This window comes from Danio rerio, chromosome 6, assembly GCF_052040795.2.
Source record: "Danio rerio strain M-AB ecotype USA chromosome 6, GRCz13ab, whole genome shotgun sequence".
NCBI lineage: Eukaryota > Metazoa > Chordata > Actinopteri > Cypriniformes > Danionidae > Danio > Danio rerio.
Window position 1 is genome coordinate 7,210,284 of NC_141026.1, and position 25,968 is coordinate 7,236,251.

Sequence of the window (25,968 nt, forward strand, 5' to 3'; positions counted from 1 at the left end):
ACACTTCACATTTTCAAATTTTTTTGTGACATTTCTATTTTAGACACCGTTTCTATGTTTGCGACACATGTTTAGCTTGTGTCGCATGTTTTGCGTGCACTTCACATTTTCGATTTTTTTCGTGACATTTAGATTTTAGACACAGTTTCTATTTCTGCAACACATGTTTAGCTTGCGTTGCATGTTTTGTGAAGGCACGGTGTAGTAAGGCACTTGACCAGCCAGTGCACACAGCAGCCTCCTGACCAATCAGAGCACCCCAAGCCACCCGGTCGATCAAGAGAGCACATCAGCTTTCAGATTAATCAGCGCACGTACGGCCCATGAAGAGCACATCAGCTTTCAGATTAATAAGCGCACGTACGGCCACCTGACCAACCAGAGGACCCAGGGTCCAACTGACCAGTCAGAGCACACAAGGCAACCTGACCGATCATAGCACCCTAACTTTATGATATTTCTATTTTAGACACCGTTTCTATTTTTGCGACACATGTTTAGCTTGTGTCGCATGTTTTGCGTGCACTTCACATTTTCGATTTTTTTCGTGACATTTCTATTTTAGACACCGTTTCTATGTCTACGACACATGTTTAGCTTGTGTCACATGTTTTGCGTGCACTTCACATTTTCGATTTTTTCGTGACATTTCTATTTTAGACACCGTTTCTATGTCTGTGACACATGTTTAGCTTGTGTCACATGTTTTGCGTGCACTTCACATTTTCGATTTTTTTCGTGACATTTCTATTTTAGACACCGTTTCTATTTTTGTGACACATGTTTAGCTTGTGTCGAATGTTTTGCGTGCACTTCACATTTTCGATTTTTTTCGTGACATTTCTATTTTAGACACCTTTTCTATGTCTGCGACACATGTTTAGCTTGTGTCGCATGTTTTGCGTGCACTTCACATTTTCGATTTTTTTTATGACATTTAGATTTTAGACACCGTTTCTATTTTTGCGACACATGTTTAGCTTGTGTCGCATGTTTTGCGTGCACTTCACATTTTCGATTTTTTTAATGACATTTCTATTTTAGACACGTTTCTATTTTTGCGACACATGTTTAGCTTGCGTCGCATGTTTTGTGAAGGCACGGTGTAGTAAGGCACTTGACCAGCCAGTGCACACAGCAGCCTCCTGACCAATCAGAGCACCCCAAGCCACCCGGTCGATCAAGAGAGCACATCAGCTTTCAGATTAATCAGCGCACGTACGGCCCATGAAGAGCACATCAGCTTTCAGATTAATAAGCGCACGTACGGCCACCTGACCAACCAGAGGACCCAGGGTCCAACTGACCAGTCAGAGCACACAAGGCAACCTGACCGATCATAGCACCCTAGCTTTATGATATTTCTATTTTAGACACCGTTTCTATTTTTGCGACACATGTTTAGCTTGTGTCGCATGTTTTGCGTGCACTTCACATTTTCGATTTTTTTCATGACATTTCTATTTTAGACACCGTTTCTATTTTTGCGACACATGTTTAGCTTGTGTCCCATGTTTTGGTGCACACTTCACATTTTTGATTTTTTTCGTGACATTTCTATTTTAGACACCGTTTCTATTTTTGCGACACATGTTTAGCTTGTGTCGCATGTTTTGCGTGCACTTCACATTTTCGATTTTTTTCATGACATTTAGATTTTAGACACCGTTTCTATTTTTGCGACACATGTTTAGCTTGTGTCGCATGTTTTGCGTGCACTTCACATTTTCGATTTTTTTTATGACATTTCTATTTTAGACATCGTTTCTATTTTTGCGACACATGTTTAGCTTGTGTCGCATGTTTTGGTGCACACTTCACATTTTCGAATTTTTTTGTGACATTTCTATTTTAGACACCGTTTCTATGTTTGCGACACATGTTTAGCTTGTGTCGCATGTTTTGCGTGCACTTCACATTTTCGATTTTTTTCGTGACATTTAGATTTTAGACACCGTTTCTATTTCTGCAACACATGTTTAGCTTGCGTTGCATGTTTTGTGAAGGCACGGTGTAGTAAGGCACTTGACCAGCCAGTGCACACAGCAGCCTCCTGACCAATCAGAGCACCCCAAGCCACGCGGTCGATCAAGAGAGCACATCAGCTTTCAGATTAATCAGCGCACGTACGGCCCATGAAGAGCACATCAGCTTTCAGATTAATAAGCGCACGTACGGCCACCTGACCAACCAGAGGACCCAGGGTCCAACTGACCAGTCAGAGCACACAAGGCAACCTGACCGATCATAGCACCCTAGCTTTATGATATTTCTATTTTAGACACCGTTTCTATTTTTGCGACACATGTTTAGCTTGTGTCGCATGTTTTGCGTGCACTTCACATTTTCGATTTTTTTCGTGACATTTCTATTTTAGACACCGTTTCTATGTCTGCGACACATGTTTAGCTTGTGTCACATGTTTTGCGTGCACTTCACATTTTCGATTTTTTTCGTGACATTTCTATTTTAGACACCTTTTCTATGTCTGCGACACATGTTTAGCTTGTGTCGCATGTTTTGCGTGCACTTCACATTTTCGATTTTTTTTATGACATTTAGATTTTAGACACCGTTTCTATTTTTGCGACACATGTTTAGCTTGTGTCGCATGTTTTGCGTGCACTTCACATTTTCGATTTTTTTTATGACATTTCTATTTTAGACACGTTTCTATTTTTGCGACACATGTTTAGCTTGCGTCGCATGTTTTGTGAAAGCACGGTGTAGTAAGGCACTTGACCAGCCAGTGCACACAGCAGCCTCCTGACCAATCAGAGCACCCCAAGCCACCCGGTCGATCAAGAGAGCACATCAGCTTTCAGATTAATCAGCGCACGTACGGCCCATGAAGAGCACATCAGCTTTCAGATTAATAAGCGCACGTACGGCCACCTGACCAACCAGAGGACCCAGGGTCCAACTGACCAGTCAGAGCACACAAGGCAACCTGACCGATCATAGCACCCTAGCTTTATGATATTTCTATTTTAGACACCGTTTCTATTTTTGCGACACATGTTTAGCTTGTGTCGCATGTTTTGGTGCACACTTCACATTTTTGATTTTTTTCGTGACATTTCTATTTTAGACACCGTTTCTATTTTTGCGACACATGTTTAGCTTGTGTCGCATGTTTTGCGTGCACTTCACATTTTCGATTTTTTTCATGACATTTAGATTTTAGACACCGTTTCTATTTTTGCGACACATGTTTAGCTTGTGTCGCATGTTTTGGTGCACACTTCACATTTTCGATTTTTTTTGTGACATTTCTATTTTAGACACCGTTTCTATGTTTGCGACACATGTTTAGCTTGTGTCGCATGTTTTGCGTGCACTTCACATTTTCGATTTTTTTCGTGACATTTAGATTTTAGACACCGTTTCTATGTGTGTGACACATGTTTAGCTTGTGTCACATGTTTTGCGTGCACTTCACATTTTCGATTTTTTTCGTGACGTTTCTATTTTAGACACCGTTTCTATGTCTGCGACACATGTTTAGCTTGTGTCACATGTTTTGCGTGCACTTCACATTTTCGATTTTTTTCGTGACATTTCTATTTTAGACACCGTTTCTATTTTTGTGACACATGTTTAGCTTGTGTCGAATGTTTTGCGTGCACTTCACATTTTCGATTTTTTTCGTGACATTTCTATTTTAGACACCTTTTCTATGTCTGCGACACATGTTTAGCTTGTGTCGCATGTTTTGCGTGCACTTCACATTTTCGATTTTTTTTATGACATTTAGATTTTAGACACCGTTTCTATTTTTGCGACACATGTTTAGCTTGTGTCGCATGTTTTGCGTGCACTTCACATTTTCGATTTTTTTTATGACATTTCTATTTTAGACACGTTTCTATTTTTGCGACACATGTTTAGCTTGCGTCGCATGTTTTGTGAAGGCACGGTGTAGTAAGGCACTTGACCAGCCAGTGCACACAGCAGCCTCCTGACCAATCAGAGCACCCCAAGCCACCCGGTCGATCAAGAGAGCACATCAGCTTTCAGATTAATCAGCGCACGTACGGCCCATGAAGAGCACATCAGCTTTCAGATTAATAAGCGCACGTACGGCCACCTGACCAACCAGAGGACCCAGGGTCCAACTGACCAGTCAGAGCACACAAGGCAACCTGACCGATCATAGCACCCTAGCTTTATGATATTTCTATTTTAGACACCGTTTCTATTTTTGCGACACATGTTTAGCTTGTGTCGCATGTTTTGCGTGCACTTCACATTTTCGATTTTTTTCATGACATTTCTATTTTAGACACCGTTTCTATTTTTGCGACACATGTTTAGCTTGTGTCCCATGTTTTGGTGCACACTTCACATTTTTGATTTTTTTCGTGACATTTCTATTTTAGACACCGTTTCTATTTTTGCGACACATGTTTAGCTTGTGTCGCATGTTTTGCGTGCACTTCACATTTTCGATTTTTTTTATGACATTTAGATTTTAGACACCGTTTCTATTTTTGCGACACATGTTTAGCTTGTGTCGCATGTTTTGCGTGCACTTCACATTTTCGATTTTTTTCATGACATTTAGATTTTAGACACCGTTTCTATTTTTGCGACACATTTTTAGCTTGTGTCGCATGTTTTGCGTGCACTTCACATTTTCGATTTTTTTAATGACATTTCTATTTTAGACATTGTTTCTATTTTTGCGACACATGTTTAGCTTGTGTCGCATGTTTTGGTGCACACTTCACATTTTCGAATTTTTTTGTGACATTTCTATTTTAGACACCGTTTCTATGTTTGCGACACATGTTTAGCTTGTGTCGCATGTTTTGCGTGCACTTCACATTTTTGATTTTTTTGTGACATTTAGATTTTAAACACCGTTTCTATTTCTGCAACACATGTTTAGCTTGCGTCGCATGTTTTGTGAAGGCACGGTGTAGTAAGGCACTTGACCAGCCAGTGCACACAGCAGCCTCCTGACCAATCAGAGCACCCCAAGCCACCCGGTCGATCAAGAAAGCACATCAGCTTTCAGATTAATCAGCGCACGTACGGCCCATGAAGAGCACATCAGCTTTCAGATTAATAAGCGCACGTACGGCCACCTGACCAACCAGAGGACCCAGGGTCCAACTGACCAGTCAGAGCACACAAGGCAACCTGACCGATCATAGCACCCTAGCTTTATGATATTTCTATTTTAGACATTGTTTCTATTTTTGCGACACATGTTTAGCTTGTGTCGCATGTTTTGGTGCACACTTCACATTTTCAAATTTTTTTGTGACATTTCTATTTTAGACACCGTTTCTATGTTTGCGACACATGTTTAGCTTGTGTCGCATGTTTTGCGTGCACTTCACATTTTCGATTTTTTTCGTGACATTTAGATTTTGGACACAGTTTCTATTTCTGCAACACATGTTTAGCTTGCGTTGCATGTTTTGTGAAGGCACGGTGTAGTAAGGCACTTGACCAGCCAGTGCACACAGCAGCCTCCTGACCAATCAGAGCACCCCAAGCCACCCGGTCGATCAAGAGAGCACATCAGCTTTCAGATTAATCAGCGCACGTACGGCCCATGAAGAGCACATCAGCTTTCAGATTAATAAGCGCACGTACGGCCACCTGACCAACCAGAGGACCCAGGGTCCAACTGACCAGTCAGAGCACACAAGGCAACCTGACCGATCATAGCACCCTAACTTTATGATATTTCTATTTTAGACACCGTTTCTATTTTTGCGACACATGTTTAGCTTGTGTCGCATGTTTTGCGTGCACTTCACATTTTCGATTTTTTTCGTGACATTTCTATTTTAGACACCGTTTCTATGTCTGCGACACTTGTTTAGCTTGTGTCACATGTTTTGCGTGCACTTCACATTTTCGATTTTTTCGTGATGTTTCTATTTTAGACACCGTTTCTATGTCTGTGACACATGTTTAGCTTGTGTCACATGTTTTGCGTGCACTTCACATTTTCGATTTTTTTCGTGACATTTCTATTTTAGACACCGTTTCTATTTTTGTGACACATGTTTAGCTTGTGTCGAATGTTTTGCGTGCACTTCACATTTTCGTTTTTTTTCGTGACATTTCTATTTTAGACACCTTTTCTATGTCTGCGACACATGTTTAGCTTGTGTCGCATGTTTTGCGTGCACTTCACATTTTCGATTTTTTTTATGACATTTAGATTTTAGACACCGTTTCTATTTTTGCGACACATGTTTAGCTTGTGTCGCATGTTTTGCGTGCACTTCACATTTTCGATTTTTTTAATGACATTTCTATTTTAGACACGTTTCTATTTTTGCGACACATGTTTAGCTTGCGTCGCATGTTTTGTGAAGGAACGGTGTAGTAAGGCACTTGACCAGCCAGTGCACACAGCAGCCTCCTGACCAATCAGAGCACCCCAAGCCACCCGGTCGATCAAGAGAGCACATCAGCTTTCAGATTAATCAGCGCACGTACGGCCCATGAAGAGCACATCAGCTTTCAGATTAATAAGCGCACGTACGGCCACCTGACCAACCAGAGGACCCAGGGTCCAACTGACCAGTCAGAGCACACAAGGCAACCTGACCGATCATAGCACCCTAGCTTTATGATATTTCTATTTTAGACACCGTTTCTATTTTTGCGACACATGTTTAGCTTGTGTCGCATGTTTTGCGTGCACTTCACATTTTCGATTTTTTTCATGACATTTCTATTTTAGACACCGTTTCTATTTTTGCGACACATGTTTAGCTTGTGTCCCATGTTTTGGTGCACACTTCACATTTTTGATTTTTTTCGTGACATTTCTATTTTAGACACCGTTTCTATTTTTGCGACACATGTTTAGCTTGTGTCGCATGTTTTGCGTGCACTTCACATTTTCGATTTTTTTTATGACATTTAGATTTTAGACACCGTTTCTATTTTTGCGACACATGTTTAGCTTGTGTCGCATGTTTTGCGTGCACTTCACATTTTCGATTTTTTTCATGACATTTAGATTTTAGACACCGTTTCTATTTTTGCGACACATGTTTAGCTTGTGTCGCATGTTTTGCGTGCACTTCACATTTTCGATTTTTTTTATGACATTTCTATTTTAGACATCGTTTCTATTTTTGCGACACATGTTTAGCTTGTGTCGCATGTTTTGGTGCACACTTCACATTTTCGAATTTTTTTGTGACATTTCTATTTTAGACACCGTTTCTATGTTTGCGACACATGTTTAGCTTGTGTCGCATGTTTTGCGTGCACTTCACATTTTCGATTTTTTTGTGACATTTAGATTTTAAACACCGTTTCTATTTCTGCAACACATGTTTAGCTTGCGTTGCATGTTTTGTGAAGGCACGGTGTAGTAAGGCACTTGACCAGCCAGTGCACACAGCAGCCTCCTGACCAATCAGAGCACCCCAAGCCACCCGGTCGATCAAGAAAGCACATCAGCTTTCAGATTAATCAGCGCACGTACGGCCCATGAAGAGCACATCAGCTTTCAGATTAATAAGCGCACGTACGGCCACCTGACCAACCAGAGGACCCAGGGTCCAACTGACCAGTCAGAGCACACAAGGCAACCTGACCGATCATAGCACCCTAGCTTTATGATATTTCTATTTTAGACACCGTTTCTATTTTTGCGACACATGTTTAGCTTGTGTCGCATGTTTTGGTGCACACTTCACATTTTTGATTTTTTTCGTGACATTTCTATTTTAGACACCGTTTCTATTTTTGCGACACATGTTTAGCTTGTGTCGCATGTTTTGCGTGCACTTCACATTTTCGATTTTTTTTCATGACATTTAGATTTTACACACCGTTTCTATTTTTGCGACACATGTTTAGCTTGTCACATGTTTTGCGTGCACTTCACATTTTCGATTTTTTCGTGACATTTCTATTTTAGACACCGTTTCTATGTGTGTGACACATGTTTAGCTTGTGTCACATGTTTTGCGTGCACTTCACATTTTCGATTTTTTTCGTGACGTTTCTATTTTAGACACCGTTTCTATGTCTGCGACACATGTTTAGCTTGTGTCACATGTTTTGCGTGCACTTCACATTTTCGATTTTTTTCGTGACATTTCTATTTTAGACACCGTTTCTATTTTTGTGACACATGTTTAGCTTGTGTCGAATGTTTTGCGTGCACTTCACATTTTCGATTTTTTTCGTGACATTTCTATTTTAGACACCTTTTCTATGTCTGCGACACATGTTTAGCTTGTGTCGCATGTTTTGCGTGCACTTCACATTTTCGATTTTTTTTATGACATTTAGATTTTAGACACCGTTTCTATTTTTGCGACACATGTTTAGCTTGTGTCGCATGTTTTGCGTGCACTTCACATTTTCGATTTTTTTTATGACATTTCTATTTTAGACACGTTTCTATTTTTGCGACACATGTTTAGCTTGCGTCGCATGTTTTGTGAAGGCACGGTGTAGTAAGGCACTTGACCAGCCAGTGCACACAGCAGCCTCCTGACCAATCAGAGCACCCCAAGCCACCCGGTCGATCAAGAGAGCACATCAGCTTTCAGATTAATCAGCGCACGTACGGCCCATGAAGAGCACATCAGCTTTCAGATTAATAAGCGCACGTACGGCCACCTGACCAACCAGAGGACCCAGGGTCCAACTGACCAGTCAGAGCACACAAGGCAACCTGACCGATCATAGCACCCTAGCTTTATGATATTTCTATTTTAGACACCGTTTCTATTTTTGCGACACATGTTTAGCTTGTGTCGCATGTTTTGCGTGCACTTAACATTTTCGATTTTTTTCATGACATTTCTATTTTAGACACCGTTTCTATTTTTGCGACACATGTTTAGCTTGTGTCCCATGTTTTGGTGCACACTTCACATTTTTGATTTTTTTCGTGACATTTCTATTTTAGACACCGTTTCTATTTTTGCGACACATGTTTAGCTTGTGTCGCATGTTTTGCGTGCACTTCACATTTTCGATTTTTTTTATGACATTTAGATTTTAGACACCGTTTCTATTTTTGCGACACATGTTTAGCTTGTGTCGCATGTTTTGCGTGCACTTCACATTTTCGATTTTTTTCATGACATTTAGATTTTAGACACCGTTTCTATTTTTGCGACACATGTTTAGCTTGTGTCGCATGTTTTGCGTGCACTTCACATTTTCGATTTTTTTAATGACATTTCTATTTTAGACATCGTTTCTATTTTTGCGACACATGTTTAGCTTGTGTCGCATGTTTTGGTGCACACTTCACATTTTCGAATTTTTTTGTGACATTTCTATTTTAGACACCGTTTCTATGTTTGCGACACATGTTTAGCTTGTGTCGCATGTTTTGCGTGCACTTCACATTTTTGATTTTTTTGTGACATTTAGATTTTAAACACCGTTTCTATTTCTGCAACACATGTTTAGCTTGCGTCGCATGTTTTGTGAAGGCACGGTGTAGTAAGGCACTTGACCAGCCAGTGCACACAGCAGCCTCCTGACCAATCAGAGCACCCCAAGCCACCCGGTCGATCAAGAAAGCACATCAGCTTTCAGATTAATCAGCGCACGTACGGCCCATGAAGAGCACATCAGCTTTCAGATTAATAAGCGCACGTACGGCCACCTGACCAACCAGAGGACCCAGGGTCCAACTGACCAGTCAGAGCACACAAGGCAACCTGACCGATCATAGCACCCTAGCTTTATGATATTTCTATTTTAGACATTGTTTCTATTTTTGCGACACATGTTTAGCTTGTGTCGCATGTTTTGGTGCACACTTCACATTTTCAAATTTTTTTGTGACATTTCTATTTTAGACACCGTTTCTATGTTTGCGACACATGTTTAGCTTGTGTCGCATGTTTTGCGTGCACTTCACATTTTCGATTTTTTTCGTGACATTTAGATTTTAGACACAGTTTCTATTTCTGCAACACATGTTTAGCTTGCGTTGCATGTTTTGTGAAGGCACGGTGTAGTAAGGCACTTGACCAGCCAGTGCACACAGCAGCCTCCTGACCAATCAGAGCACCCCAAGCCACCCGGTCGATCAAGAGAGCACATCAGCTTTCAGATTAATCAGCGCACGTACGGCCCATGAAGAGCACATCAGCTTTCAGATTAATAAGCGCACGTACGGCCACCTGACCAACCAGAGGACCCAGGGTCCAACTGACCAGTCAGAGCACACAAGGCAACCTGACCGATCATAGCACCCTAACTTTATGATATTTCTATTTTAGACACCGTTTCTATTTTTGCGACACATGTTTAGCTTGTGTCGCATGTTTTGCGTGCACTTCACATTTTCGATTTTTTTCGTGACATTTCTATTTTAGACACCGTTTCTATGTCTACGACACATGTTTAGCTTGTGTCACATGTTTTGCGTGCACTTCACATTTTCGATTTTTTCGTGACATTTCTATTTTAGACACCGTTTCTATGTCTGTGACACATGTTTAGCTTGTGTCACATGTTTTGCGTGCACTTCACATTTTCGATTTTTTTCGTGACATTTCTATTTTAGACACCGTTTCTATTTTTGTGACACATGTTTAGCTTGTGTCGAATGTTTTGCGTGCACTTCACATTTTCGATTTTTTTCGTGACATTTCTATTTTAGACACCTTTTCTATGTCTGCGACACATGTTTAGCTTGTGTCGCATGTTTTGCGTGCACTTCACATTTTCGATTTTTTTTATGACATTTAGATTTTAGACACCGTTTCTATTTTTGCGACACATGTTTAGCTTGTGTCGCATGTTTTGCGTGCACTTCACATTTTCGATTTTTTTAATGACATTTCTATTTTAGACACGTTTCTATTTTTGCGACACATGTTTAGCTTGCGTCGCATGTTTTGTGAAGGCACGGTGTAGTAAGGCACTTGACCAGCCAGTGCACACAGCAGCCTCCTGACCAATCAGAGCACCCCAAGCCACCCGGTCGATCAAGAGAGCACATCAGCTTTCAGATTAATCAGCGCACGTACGGCCCATGAAGAGCACATCAGCTTTCAGATTAATAAGCGCACGTACGGCCACCTGACCAACCAGAGGACCCAGGGTCCAACTGACCAGTCAGAGCACACAAGGCAACCTGACCGATCATAGCACCCTAGCTTTATGATATTTCTATTTTAGACACCGTTTCTATTTTTGCGACACATGTTTAGCTTGTGTCGCATGTTTTGCGTGCACTTCACATTTTCGATTTTTTTCATGACATTTCTATTTTAGACACCGTTTCTATTTTTGCGACACATGTTTAGCTTGTGTCCCATGTTTTGGTGCACACTTCACATTTTTGATTTTTTTCGTGACATTTCTATTTTAGACACCGTTTCTATTTTTGCGACACATGTTTAGCTTGTGTCGCATGTTTTGCGTGCACTTCACATTTTCGATTTTTTTCATGACATTTAGATTTTAGACACCGTTTCTATTTTTGCGACACATGTTTAGCTTGTGTCGCATGTTTTGCGTGCACTTCACATTTTCGATTTTTTTTATGACATTTCTATTTTAGACATCGTTTCTATTTTTGCGACACATGTTTAGCTTGTGTCGCATGTTTTGGTGCACACTTCACATTTTCGAATTTTTTTGTGACATTTCTATTTTAGACACCGTTTCTATGTTTGCGACACATGTTTAGCTTGTGTCGCATGTTTTGCGTGCACTTCACTATTTCGATTTTTTTCGTGACATTTAGATTTTAGACACCGTTTCTATTTCTGCAACACATGTTTAGCTTGCGTTGCATGTTTTGTGAAGGCACGGTGTAGTAAGGCACTTGACCAGCCAGTGCACACAGCAGCCTCCTGACCAATCAGAGCACCCCAAGCCACCCGGTCGATCAAGAGAGCACATCAGCTTTCAGATTAATCAGCGCACGTACGGCCCATGAAGAGCACATCAGCTTTCAGATTAATAAGCGCACGTACGGCCACCTGACCAACCAGAGGACCCAGGGTCCAACTGACCAGTCAGAGCACACAAGGCAACCTGACCGATCATAGCACCCTAGCTTTATGATATTTCTATTTTAGACACCGTTTCTATTTTTGCGACACATGTTTAGCTTGTGTCACATGTTTTGCGTGCACTTCACATTTTCGATTTTTTCGTGACGTTTCTATTTTAGACACCGTTTCTATGTCTGTGACACATGTTTAGCTTGTGTCACATGTTTTGCGTGCACTTCACATTTTCGATTTTTTTCGTGACATTTCTATTTTAGACACCTTTTCTATGTCTGCGACACATGTTTAGCTTGTGTCGCATGTTTTGCGTGCACTTCACATTTTCGATTTTTTTTATGACATTTAGATTTTAGACACCGTTTCTATTTTTGCGACACATGTTTAGCTTGTGTCGCATGTTTTGCGTGCACTTCACATTTTCGATTTTTTTTATGACATTTCTATTTTAGACACGTTTCTATTTTTGCGACACATGTTTAGCTTGCGTCGCATGTTTTGTGAAGGCACGGTGTAGTAAGGCACTTGACCAGCCAGTGCACACAGCAGCCTCCTGACCAATCAGAGCACCCCAAGCCACCCGGTCGATCAAGAGAGCACATCAGCTTTCAGATTAATCAGCGCACGTACGGCCCATGAAGAGCACATCAGCTTTCAGATTAATAAGCGCACGTACGGCCACCTGACCAACCAGAGGACCCAGGGTCCAACTGACCAGTCAGAGCACACAAGGCAACCTGACCGATCATAGCACCCTAGCTTTATGATATTTCTATTTTAGACACCGTTTCTATTTTTGCGACACATGTTTAGCTTGTGTCGCATGTTTTGCGTGCACTTCACATTTTTGATTTTTTTTCATGACATTTAGATTTTACACACCGTTTCTATTTTTGCGACACATGTTTAGCTTGTGTCGCATGTTTTGCGTGCACTTCACATTTTCGATTTTTTTTATGACATTTCTATTTTAGACATTGTTTCTATTTTTGCGACACATGTTTAGCTTGTGTCGCATGATTTGGTGCACACTTCACATTTTCAAATTTTTTTGTGACATTTCTATTTTAGACACCGTTTCTATTTTTGCGACACATGTTTAGCTTGTGTCGCATGTTTTGCGTGCACTTCACATTTTCGATTTTTTTCGTGACATTTAGATTTTAGACACAGTTTCTATTTCTGCAACACATGTTTAGCTTGCGTTGCATGTTTTGTGAAGGCACGGTGTAGTAAGGCACTTGACCAGCCAGTGCACACAGCAGCCTCCTGACCAATCAGAGCACCCCAAGCCACCCGGTCGATCAAGAGAGCACATCAGCTTTCAGATTAATCAGCGCACGTACGGCCCATGAAGAGCACATCAGCTTTCAGATTAATAAGCGCACGTACGGCCACCTGACCAACCAGAGGACCCAGGGTCCAACTGACCAGTCAGAGCACACAAGGCAACCTGACCGATCATAGCACCCTAACTTTATGATATTTCTATTTTAGACACCGTTTCTATTTTTGCGACACATGTTTAGCTTGTGTCGCATGTTTTGCGTGCACTTCACATTTTCGATTTTTTTCGTGACATTTCTATTTTAGACACCGTTTCTATGTCTGCGACACATGTTTAGCTTGTGTCACATGTTTTGCGTGCACTTCACATTTTCGATTTTTTCGTGACGTTTCTATTTTAGACACCGTTTCTATGTCTGTGACACATGTTTAGCTTGTGTCACATGTTTTGCGTGCACTTCACATTTTCGATTTTTTTCGTGATATTTCTATTTTAGACACCGTTTCTATTTTTGTGACACATGTTTAGCTTGTGTCACATGTTTTGCGTGCACTTCACATTTTCGATTTTTTTCGTGACATTTCTATTTTAGACACCTTTTCTATGTCTGCGACACATGTTTAGCTTGTGTCGCATGTTTTGCGTGCACTTCACATTTTCGATTTTTTTTATGACATTTAGATTTTAGACACCGTTTCTATTTTTGCGACACATGTTTAGCTTGTGTCGCATGTTTTGCGTGCACTTCACATTTTCGATTTTTTTTATGACATTTCTATTTTAGACACGTTTCTATTTTTGCGACACATGTTTAGCTTGCGTCGCATGTTTTGTGAAGGCACGGTGTAGTAAGGCACTTGACCAGCCAGTGCACACAGCAGCCTCCTGACCAATCAGAGCACCCCAAGCCACCCGGTCGATCAAGAGAGCACATCAGCTTTCAGATTAATCAGCGCACGTACGGCCCATGAAGAGCACATCAGCTTTCAGATTAATAAGCGCACGTACGGCCACCTGACCAACCAGAGGACCCAGGGTCCAACTGACCAGTCAGAGCACACAAGGCAACCTGACCGATCATAGCACCCTAGCTTTATGATATTTCTATTTTAGACACCGTTTCTATTTTTGCGACACATGTTTAGCTTGTGTCGCATGTTTTGCGTGCACTTCACATTTTCGATTTTTTCGTGACGTTTCTATTTTAGACACCGTTACTATGTCTGTGACACATGTTTAGCTTGTGTCACATGTTTTGCGTGCACTTCACATTTTCGATTTTTTTCGTGACATTTCTATTTTAGACACCGTTTCTATTTTTGTGACACATGTTTAGCTTGTGTCGAATGTTTTGCGTGCACTTCACATTTTCGATTTTTTTCGTGACATTTCTATTTTAGACACCTTTTCTATGTCTGCGACACATGTTTAGCTTGTGTCGCATGTTTTGCGTGCACTTCACATTTTTGAATTTTTTTATGACATTTAGATTTTAGACACCGTTTCTATTTTTGCGACACATGTTTAGCTTGTGTCGCATGTTTTGCGTGCACTTCACATTTTCGATTTTTTTAATGACATTTCTATTTTAGACACGTTTCTATTTTTGCGACACATGTTTAGCTTGCGTCGCATGTTTTGTGAAGGCACGGTGTAGTAAGGCACTTGACCAGCCAGTGCACACAGCAGCCTCCTGACCAATCTGAGCACCCCAAGCCACCCGGTCGATCAAGAGAGCACATCAGCTTTCAGATTAATCAGCGCACGTACGGCCCATGAAGAGCACATCAGCTTTCAGATTAATAAGCGCACGTACGGCCACCTGACCAACCAGAGGACCCAGGGTCCAACTGACCAGTCAGAGCACACAAGGCAACCTGACCGATCATAGCACCCTAGCTTTATGATATTTCTATTTTAGACACCGTTTCTATTTTTGCGACACATGTTTAGCTTGTGTCGCATGTTTTGCGTGCACTTCACATTTTCGATTTTTTTCATGACATTTCTATTTTAGACACCGTTTCTATTTTTGCGACACATGTTTAGCTTGTGTCCCATGTTTTGGTGCACACTTCACATTTTTTATTTTTTTCGTGACATTTCTATTTTAGACACCGTTTCTATTTTTGCGACACATGTTTAGCTTGTGTCGCATGTTTTGCGTGCACTTCACATTTTCGATTTTTTTCATGACATTTAGATTTTAGACACCGTTTCTATTTTTGCGACACATGTTTAGCTTGTGTCGCATGTTTTGCGTGCACTTCACATTTTCGATTTTTTTTATGACATTTCTATTTTAGACATCGTTTCTATTTTTGCGACACATGTTTAGCTTGTGTCGCATGTTTTGGTGCACACTTCACATTTTCGAATTTTTTTGTGACATTTCTATTTTAGACACCGTTTCTATGTTTGCGACACATGTTTAGCTTGTGTCGCATGTTTTGCGTGCACTTCACATTTTCGATTTTTTTCGTGACATTTAGATTTTAGACACCGTTTCTATTTCTGCAACACATGTTTAGCTTGCGTTGCATGTTTTGTGAAGGCACGGTGTAGTAAGGCACTTGACCAGCCAGTGCACACAGCAGCCTCCTGACCAATCAGAGCACCCCAAGCCACGCGGTCGATCAAGAGAGCACATCAGCTTTCAGATTAATCAGCGCACGTACGGCCCATGAAGAGCACATCAGCTTTCAGATTAATAAGCGCACGTACGGCCACCTGACCAACCAGAGGACCCAGGGTCCAACTGACCAGTCAGAGCACACAAGGCAACCTGACCGATCATAGCACCCTAGCTTTATGATATTTCTATTTTAGACACCGTTTCTATTTTTGCGACACATGTTTAGCTTGTGTCGCATGTTTTGCGTGCACTTCACATTTTCGATTTTTTTCGTGACATTTCTATTTTAGACACCGTTTCTATGTCTGCGACACATGTTTAGCTTGTGTCACATGTTTTGCGTGCACTTCACATTTTCGATTTTTTTCGTGACATTTCTATTTTAGACACCTTTTCTATGTCTGCGACACATGTTTAGCTTGTGTCGCATGTTTTGCGTGCACTTCACATTTTCGATTTTTTTTATGACATTTAGATTTTAGACACCGTTTCTATTTTTGCGACACATGTTTAGCTTGTGTCGCATGTTTTGCGTGCACTTCACATTTTCGATTTTTTTTATGACATTTCTATTTTAGACACGTTTCTATTTTTGCGACACATGTTTAGCTTGCGTCGCATGTTTTGTGAAAGCACGGTGTAGTAAGGCACTTGACCAGCCAGTGCACACAGCAGCCTCCTGACCAATCAGAGCACCCCAAGCCACCCGGTCGATCAAGAGAGCACATCAGCTTTCAGATTAATCAGCGCACGTACGGCCCATGAAGAGCACATCAGCTTTCAGATTAATAAGCGCACGTACGGCCACCTGACCAACCAGAGGACCCAGGGTCCAACTGACCAGTCAGAGCACACAAGGCAACCTGACCGATCATAGCACCCTAGCTTTATGATATTTCTATTTTAGACACCGTTTCTATTTTTGCGACACATGTTTAGCTTGTGTCGCATGTTTTGGTGCACACTTCACATTTTTGATTTTTTTCGTGACATTTCTATTTTAGACACCGTTTCTATTTTTGCGACACATGTTTAGCTTGTGTCGCATGTTTTGCGTGCACTTCACATTTTCGATTTTTTTCATGACATTTAGATTTTAGACACCGTTTCTATTTTTGCGACACATGTTTAGCTTGTGTCGCATGTTTTGGTGCACACTTCACATTTTCGATTTTTTTTGTGACATTTCTATTTTAGACACCGTTTCTATGTTTGCGACACATGTTTAGCTTGTGTCGCATGTTTTGCGTGCACTTCACATTTTCGATTTTTTTCGTGACATTTAGATTTTAGACACCGTTTCTATTTCTGCAACACATGTTTAGCTTGCGTTGCATGTTTTGTGAAGGCACGGTGTAGTAAGGCACTTGACCAGCCAGTGCACACAGCAGCCTCCTGACCAATCAGAGCACCCCAAGCCACCCGGTCGATCAAGAGAGCACATCAGCTTTCAGATTAATCAGCGCACGTACGGCCCATGAAGAGCACATCAGCTTTCAGATTAATAAGCGCACGTACGGCCACCTGACCAACCAGAGGACCCAGGGTCCAACTGACCAGTCAGAGCACACAAGGCAACCTGACCGATCATAGCACCCTAGCTTTATGATATTTCTATTTTAGACACCGTTTCTATTTTTGCGACACATGTTTAGCTTGTGTCGCATGTTTTGCGTGCACTTCACATTTTCGATTTTTTTCATGACATTTCTATTTTAGACACCGTTTCTATTTTTGCGACACGTTTAGCTTGTGTCCCATGTTTTGGTGCACACTTCACATTTTTGATTTTTTTCGTGACATTTCTATTTTAGACACCGTTTCTATTTTTGCGACACATGTTTAGCTTGTGTCGCATGTTTTGCGTGCACTTCACATTTTCGATTTTTTTCATGACATTTAGATTTTAGACACCGTTTCTATTTTTGCGACACATGTTTAGCTTGTGTCGCATGTTTTGCGTGCACTTCACATTTTCGATTTTTTTTATGACATTTCTATTTTAGACATGGTTTCTATTTTTGCGACACATGTTTAGCTTGTGTCGCATGTTTTGGTGCACACTTCACATTTTTGATTTTTTTCGTGACATTTCTATTTTAGACACCGTTTCTATTTTTGCGACACATGTTTAGCTTGTGTCGCATGTTTTGCGTGCACTTCACATTTTCGATTTTTTTTATGACATTTAGATTTTAGACACCGTTTCTATTTTTGCGACACATGTTTAGCTTGTGTCGCATGTTTTGCGTGCACTTCACATTTTCGATTTTTTTAATGACATTTCTATTTTAGACACGTTTCTATTTTTGCGACACATGTTTAGCTTGCGTCGCATGTTTTGTGAAGGCACGGTGTAGTAAGGCACTTGACCAGCCAGTGCACACAGCAGCCTCCTGACCAATCAGAGCACCCCAAGCCACCCGGTCGATCAAGAGAGCACATCAGCTTTCAGATTAATCAGCGCACGTACGGCCCATGAAGAGCACATCAGCTTTCAGATTAATAAGCGCACGTACGGCCACCTGACCAACCAGAGGACCCAGGGTCCAACTGACCAGTCAGAGCACACAAGGCAACCTGACCGATCATAGCACCCTAGCTTTATGATATTTCTATTTTAGACACCGTTTCTATTTTTGCGACACATGTTTAGCTTGTGTCGCATGTTTTGCGTGCACTTCACATTTTTGATTTTTTTCATGACATTTAGATTTTAGACACCGTTTCTATTTTTGCGACACATGTTTAGCTTGTGTCGCATGTTTTGCGTGCACTTCACATTTTCGATTTTTTTTATGACATTTCTATTTTAGACATCGTTTCTATTTTTGCGACACATGTTTAGCTTGTGTCGCATGTTTTGGTGCACACTTCACATTTTCTAATTTTTTTGTGACATTTCTATTTTAGACACCGTTTCTATGTTTGCGACACATGTTTAGCTTGTGTCGCATGTTTTGCGTGCACTTCACATTTTCGATTTTTTTCGTGACATTTAGATTTTAGACACCGTTTCTATTTCTGCAACACATGTTTAGCTTGCGTTGCATGTTTTGTGAAGGCACGGTGTAGTAAGGCACTTGACCAGCCAGTGCACACAGCAGCCTCCTGACCAATCAGAGCACCCCAAGCCACCCGGTCGATCAAGAGAGCACATCAGCTTTCAGATTAATCAGCGCACGTACGGCCCATGAAGAGCACATCAGCTTTCAGATTAATAAGCGCACGTACGGCCACCTGACCAACCAGAGGACCCAGGGTCCAACTGACCAGTCAGAGCACACAAGGCAACCTGACCGATCATAGCACCCTAGCTTTATGATATTTCTATTTTAGACACCGTTTCTATTTTTGCGACACATGTTTAGCTTGTGTCGCATGTTTTGCGTGCACTTCACATTTTCGATTTTTTTCGTGACATTTCTATTTTAGACACCGTTTCTATGTCTGCGACACATGTTTAGCTTGTGTCACATGTTTTGCGTGCACTTCACATTTTCGATTTTTTTCGTGACATTTCTATTTTAGACACCTTTTCTATGTCTGCGACACATGTTTAGCTTGTGTCGCATGTTTTGCGTGCACTTCACATTTTCGATTTTTTTTATGACATTTAGATTTTAGACACCGTTTCTATTTTTGCGACACATGTTTAGCTTGTGTCGCATGTTTTGCGTGCACTTCACATTTTCGATTTTTTTTATGACATTTCTATTTTAGACACGTTTCTATTTTTGCGACACATGTTTAGCTTGCGTCGCATGTTTTGTGAAAGCACGGTGTAGTAAGGCACTTGACCAGCCAGTGCACACAGCAGCCTCCTGACCAATCAGAGCACCCCAAGCCACCCGGTCGATCAAGAGAGCACATCAGCTTTCAGATTAATCAGCGCACGTACGGCCCATGAAGAGCACATCAGCTTTCAGATTAATAAGCGCACGTACGGCCACCTGACCAACCAGAGGACCCAGGGTCCAACTGACCAGTCAGAGCACACAAGGCAACCTGACCGATCATAGCACCCTAGCTTTATGATATTTCTATTTTAGACACCGTTTCTATTTTTGCGACACATGTTTAGCTTGTGTCGCATGTTTTGGTGCACACTTCACATTTTTGATTTTTTTCGTGACATTTCTATTTTAAACACCGTTTCTATTTTTGCGACACATGTTTAGCTTGTGTCGCATGTTTTGCGTGCACTTCACATTTTCGATTTTTTTCATGACATTTAGATTTTAGACACCGTTTCTATTTTTGCGACACATGTTTAGCTTGTGTCGCATGTTTTGCGTGCACTTCACATTTTCGATTTTTTTTCATGACATTTAGATTTTACACACCGTTTCTATTTTTGCGACACATGTTTAGCTTGTGTCGCATGTTTTGCGTGCACTTCACATTTTCGATTTTTTTTATGACATTTCTATTTTAGACATTGTTTCTATTTTTGCGACACATGTTTAGCTTGTGTCGCATGATTTGGTGCACACTTCACATTTTCAAATTTTTTTGTGACATTTCTATTTTAGACACCGTTTCTATGTTTGCGACACATGTTTAGCTTGTGTCGCATGTTTTGCGTGCACTTCACATTTTCGATTTTTTTCGTGACATTTAGATTTTAGACACAGTTTCTATTTCTGCAACACATGTTTAGCTTGCGTTGCATGTTTTGTGAAGGCACGGTGTAGTAAGGCACTTGACCAGCCAGTGCACACAGCAGCCTCCTGACCAATCAGAGCACCCCAAGCCACCCGGTCGATCAAGAGAGCACATCAGCTTTCAGATTAATCAGCGCACGTACGGCCCATGAAGAGCACATCAGCTTTCAGATTAATAAGCGCACGTACGGCCACCTGACCAACCAGAGGACCCAGGGTCCAACTGACCAGTCAGAGCACACAAGGCAACCTGACCGATCATAGCACCCTAACTTTATGATATTTCTATTTTAGACACCGTTTCTATTTTTGCGACACATGTTTAGCTTGTGTCGCATGTTTTGCGTGCACTTCACATTTTCGATTTTTTTCGTGACATTTCTATTTTAGACACCGTTTCTATGTCTGCGACACATGTTTAGCTTGTGTCACATGTTTTGCGTGCACTTCACATTTTCGATTTTTTCGTGACGTTTCTATTTTAGACACCGTTTCTATGTCTGTGACACATGTTTAGCTTGTGTCACATGTTTTGCGTGCACTTCACATTTTCGATTTTTTTCGTGATATTTCTATTTTAGACACCGTTTCTATTTTTGTGACACATGTTTAGCTTGTGTCACATGTTTTGCGTGCACTTCACATTTTCGATTTTTTTCGTGACATTTCTATTTTAGACACCTTTTCTATGTCTGCGACACATGTTTAGCTTGTGTCGCATGTTTTGCGTGCACTTCACATTTTCGATTTTTTTTATGACATTTAGATTTTAGACACCGTTTCTATTTTTGCGACACATGTTTAGCTTGTGTCGCATGTTTTGCGTGCACTTCACATTTTCGATTTTTTTTATGACATTTCTATTTTAGACACGTTTCTATTTTTGCGACACATGTTTAGCTTGCGTCGCATGTTTTGTGAAGGCACGGTGTAGTAAGGCACTTGACCAGCCAGTGCACACAGCAGCCTCCTGACCAATCAGAGCACCCCAAGCCACCCGGTCGATCAAGAGAGCACATCAGCTTTCAGATTAATCAGCGCACGTACGGCCCATGAAGAGCACATCAGCTTTCAGATTAATAAGCGCACGTACGGCCACCTGACCAACCAGAGGACCCAGGGTCCAACTGACCAGTCAGAGCACACAAGGCAACCTGACCGATCATAGCACCCTAGCTTTATGATATTTCTATTTTAGACACCGTTTCTATTTTTGCGACACATGTTTAGCTTGTGTCGCATGTTTTGCGTGCACTTCACATTTTCGATTTTTTTCATGACATTTCTATTTTAGACACCGTTTCTATTTTTGCGACACATGTTTAGCTTGTGTCCCATGTTTTGGTGCACACTTCACATTTTTGATTTTTTTCGTGACATTTCTATTTTAGACACCGTTTCTATTTTTGCGACACATGTTTAGCTTGTGTCGCATGTTTTGCGTGCACTTCACATTTTCGATTTTTTTTATGACATTTAGATTTTAGACACCGTTTCTATTTTTGCGACACATGTTTAGCTTGTGTCGCATGTTTTGCGTGCACTTCACATTTTCGATTTTTTTCATGACATTTAGATTTTAGACACCGTTTCTATTTTTGCGACACATGTTTAGCTTGTGTCGCATGTTTTGCGTGCACTTCACATTTTCGATTTTTTTTATGACATTTCTATTTTAGACATTGTTTCTATTTTCGCGACACATGTTTAGCTTGTGTCGCATGTTTTGGTGCACACTTCACATTTTCGATTTTTTTTGTGACATTTCTATTTTAGACACCGTTTCTATGTTTGCGACACATGTTTAGCTTGTGTCGCATGTTTTGCGTGCACTTCACATTTTTGATTTTTTTGTGACATTTAGATTTTAAACACCGTTTCTATTTCTGCAACACATGTTTAGCTTGCGTCGCATGTTTTGTGAAGGCACGGTGTAGTAAGGCACTTGACCAGCCAGTGCACACAGCAGCCTCCTGACCAATCAGAGCACCCCAAGCCACCCGGTCGATCAAGAAAGCACATCAGCTTTCAGATTAATCAGCGCACGTACGGCCACCTGACCAACCAGAGGACCCAGGGTCCAACTGACCAGTCAGAGCACACAAGGCAACCTGACCGATCATAGCACCCTAGCTTTATGATATTTCTATTTTAGACACCGTTTCTATTTTTGCGACACATGTTTAGCTTGTGTCGCATGTTTTGCGTGCACTTCACATTTTCGATTTTTTTTCATGACATTTAGATTTTACACACCGTTTCTATTTTTGCGACACATGTTTAGCTTGTGTCGCATGTTTTGCGTGCACTTCACATTTTCGATTTTTTTTATGACATTTCTATTTTAGACATTGTTTCTATTTTTGCGACACATGTTTAGCTTGTGTCGCATGTTTTGGTGCACACTTCACATTTTCAAATTTTTTTGTGACATTTCTATTTTAGACACCGTTTCTATGTTTGCGACACATGTTTAGCTTGTGTCGCATGTTTTGCGTGCACTTCACATTTTCGATTTTTTTCGTGACATTTAGATTTTAGACACAGTTTCTATTTCTGCAACACATGTTTAGCTTGCGTTGCATGTTTTGTGAAGGCACGGTGTAGTAAGGCACTTGACCAGCCAGTGCACACAGCAGCCTCCTGACCAATCAGAGCACCCCAAGCCACCCGGTCGATCAAGAGAGCACATCAGCTTTCAGATTAATCAGCGCACGTACGGCCCATGAAGAGCACATCAGCTTTCAGATTAATAAGCGCACGTACGGCCACCTGACCAACCAGAGGACCCAGGGTCCAACTGACCAGTCAGAGCACACAAGGCAACCTGACCGATCATAGCACCCTAACTTTATGATATTTCTATTTTAGACACCGTTTCTATTTTTGCGACACATGTTTAGCTTGTGTCGCATGTTTTGCGTGCACTTCACATTTTCGATTTTTTCGTGACGTTTCTATTTTAGACACCGTTACTATGTCTGTGACACATGTTTAGCTTGTGTCACATGTTTTGCGTGCACTTCACATTTTCGATTTTTTTCGTGACATTTCTATTTTAGACACCGTTTCTATTTTTGTGACACATGTTTAGCTTGTGTCGAATGTTTTGCGTGCACTTCACATTTTCGATTTTTTTCGTGACATTTCTATTTTAGACACCTTTTCTATGTCTGCGACACATGTTTAGCTTGTGTCGCATGTTTTGCGTGCACTTCACATTTTTGAATTTTTTTATGACATTTAGATTTTAGACACCGTTTCTATTTTTGCGACACATGTTTAGCTTGTGTCGCATGTTTTGCGTGCACTTCACATTTTCGATTTTTTTAATGACATTTCTATTTTAGACACGTTTCTATTTTTGCGACACATGTTTAGCTTGCGTCGCATGTTTTGTGAAGGCACGGTGTAGTAAGGCACTTGACCAGCCAGTGCACACAGCAGCCTCCTGACCAATCAGAGCACCCCAAGCCACCCGGTCGATCAAGAGAGCACATCAGCTTTCAGATTAATCAGCGCACGTACGGCCCATGAAGAGCACATCAGCTTTCAGATTAATAAGCGCACGTACGGCCACCTGACCAACCAGAGGACCCAGGGTCCAACTGACCAGTCAGAGCACACAAGGCAACCTGACCGATCATAGCACCCTAGCTTTATGATATTTCTATTTTAGACACCGTTTCTATTTTTGCGACACATGTTTAGCTTGTGTCGCATGTTTTGCGTGCACTTCACATTTTCGATTTTTTTCATGACATTTCTATTTTAGACACCGTTTCTATTTTTGCGACACATGTTTAGCTTGTGTCCCATGTTTTGGTGCACACTTCACATTTTCAAATTTTTTTGTGACATTTCTATTTTAGACACCGTTTCTATGTTTGCGACACATGTTTAGCTTGTGTCGCATGTTTTGCGTGCACTTCACATTTTCGATTTTTTTCGTGACATTTAGATTTTAGACACAGTTTCTATTTCTGCAACACATGTTTAGCTTGCGTTGCATGTTTTGTGAAGGCACGGTGTAGTAAGGCACTTGACCAGCCAGTGCACACAGCAGCCTCCTGACCAATCAGAGCACCCCAAGCCACCCGGTCGATCAAGAGAGCACATCAGCTTTCAGATTAATCAGCGCACGTACGGCCCATGAAGAGCACATCAGCTTTCAGATTAATAAGCGCACGTACGGCCACCTGACCAACCAGAGGACCCAGGGTCCAACTGACCAGTCAGAGCACACAAGGCAACCTGACCGATCATAGCACCCTAGCTTTATGATATTTCTATTTTAGACACCGTTTCTATTTTTGCGACACATGTTTAGCTTGTGTCGCATGTTTTGCGTGCACTTCACATTTTCGATTTTTTTCATGACATTTCTATTTTAGACACCGTTTCTATTTTTGCGACACATGTTTAGCTTGTGTCCCATGTTTTGGTGCACACTTCACATTTTTTATTTTTTTCGTGACATTTCTATTTTAGACACCGTTTCTATTTTTGCGACACATGTTTAGCTTGTGTCGCATGTTTTGCGTGCACTTCACATTTTCGATTTTTTTCATGACATTTAGATTTTAGACACCGTTTCTATTTTTGCGACACATGTTTAGCTTGTGTCGCATGTTTTGCGTGCACTTCACATTTTCGATTTTTTTTATGACATTTCTATTTTAGACATCGTTTCTATTTTTGCGACACATGTTTAGCTTGTGTCGCATGTTTTGGTGCACACTTCACATTTTCGAATTTTTTTGTGACATTTCTATTTTAGACACCGTTTCTATGTTTGCGACACATGTTTAGCTTGTGTCGCATGTTTTGCGTGCACTTCACATTTTCGATTTTTTTCGTGACATTTAGATTTTAGACACCGTTTCTATTTCTGCAACACATGTTTAGCTTGCGTTGCATGTTTTGTGAAGGCACGGTGTAGTAAGGCACTTGACCAGCCAGTGCACACAGCAGCCTCCTGACCAATCAGAGCACCCCAAGCCACCCGGTCGATCAAGAGAGCACATCAGCTTTCAGATTAATCAGCGCACGTACGGCCCATGAAGAGCACATCAGCTTTCAGATTAATAAGCGCACGTACGGCCACCTGACCAACCAGAGGACCCAGGGTCCAACTGACCAGTCAGAGCACACAAGGCAACCTGACCGATCATAGCACCCTAGCTTTATGATATTTCTATTTTAGACACCGTTTCTATTTTTGCGACACATGTTTAGCTTGTGTCGCATGTTTTGCGTGCACTTCACATTTTCGATTTTTTTCGTGACATTTCTATTTTAGACACCGTTTCTATGTCTGCGACACATGTTTAGCTTGTGTCACATGTTTTGCGTGCACTTCACATTTTCGATTTTTTTCGTGACATTTCT

At 41.1% G+C, this 25,968-nt stretch overlaps 5 long non-coding RNA genes across 5 annotated transcripts in view; 1 reads left to right on the plus strand and 4 right to left on the minus strand.

Annotated features, from left to right (window-relative positions):
* The window catches only part of LOC110438668 (uncharacterized), a 130,032-nt gene that overhangs the window by 82,985 nt on the left and 21,079 nt on the right, over positions 1-25,968 (minus strand). The gene's annotated exons all lie outside the window — the stretch shown is intronic.
* LOC148679690 (uncharacterized) lies at positions 1,468-4,776 on the minus strand. The gene is made up of 3 exons (XR_015944638.1): positions 3,865-4,776; positions 2,574-3,389; positions 1,468-2,477 (listed from the first exon to the last, which is right to left on the minus strand). It is a non-coding gene; the product is annotated as an uncharacterized LOC148679690 (long non-coding RNA).
* On the plus strand, positions 13,946-16,282 carry LOC147843348 (uncharacterized). The gene is made up of 3 exons (XR_015493154.2): positions 13,946-14,423; positions 15,325-15,713; positions 15,807-16,282. It is a non-coding gene; the product is annotated as an uncharacterized LOC147843348 (long non-coding RNA).
* LOC148679691 (uncharacterized) lies at positions 20,154-22,036 on the minus strand. Its single transcript, XR_015944641.1, has 3 exons — positions 21,928-22,036; positions 21,216-21,831; positions 20,154-21,023 (listed from the first exon to the last, which is right to left on the minus strand). It is a non-coding gene; the product is annotated as an uncharacterized LOC148679691 (long non-coding RNA).
* LOC141386168 (uncharacterized) lies at positions 22,737-25,861 on the minus strand. The gene is made up of 4 exons (XR_015493159.1): positions 25,415-25,861; positions 24,880-25,317; positions 23,080-23,739; positions 22,737-22,982 (listed from the first exon to the last, which is right to left on the minus strand). It is a non-coding gene; the product is annotated as an uncharacterized LOC141386168 (long non-coding RNA).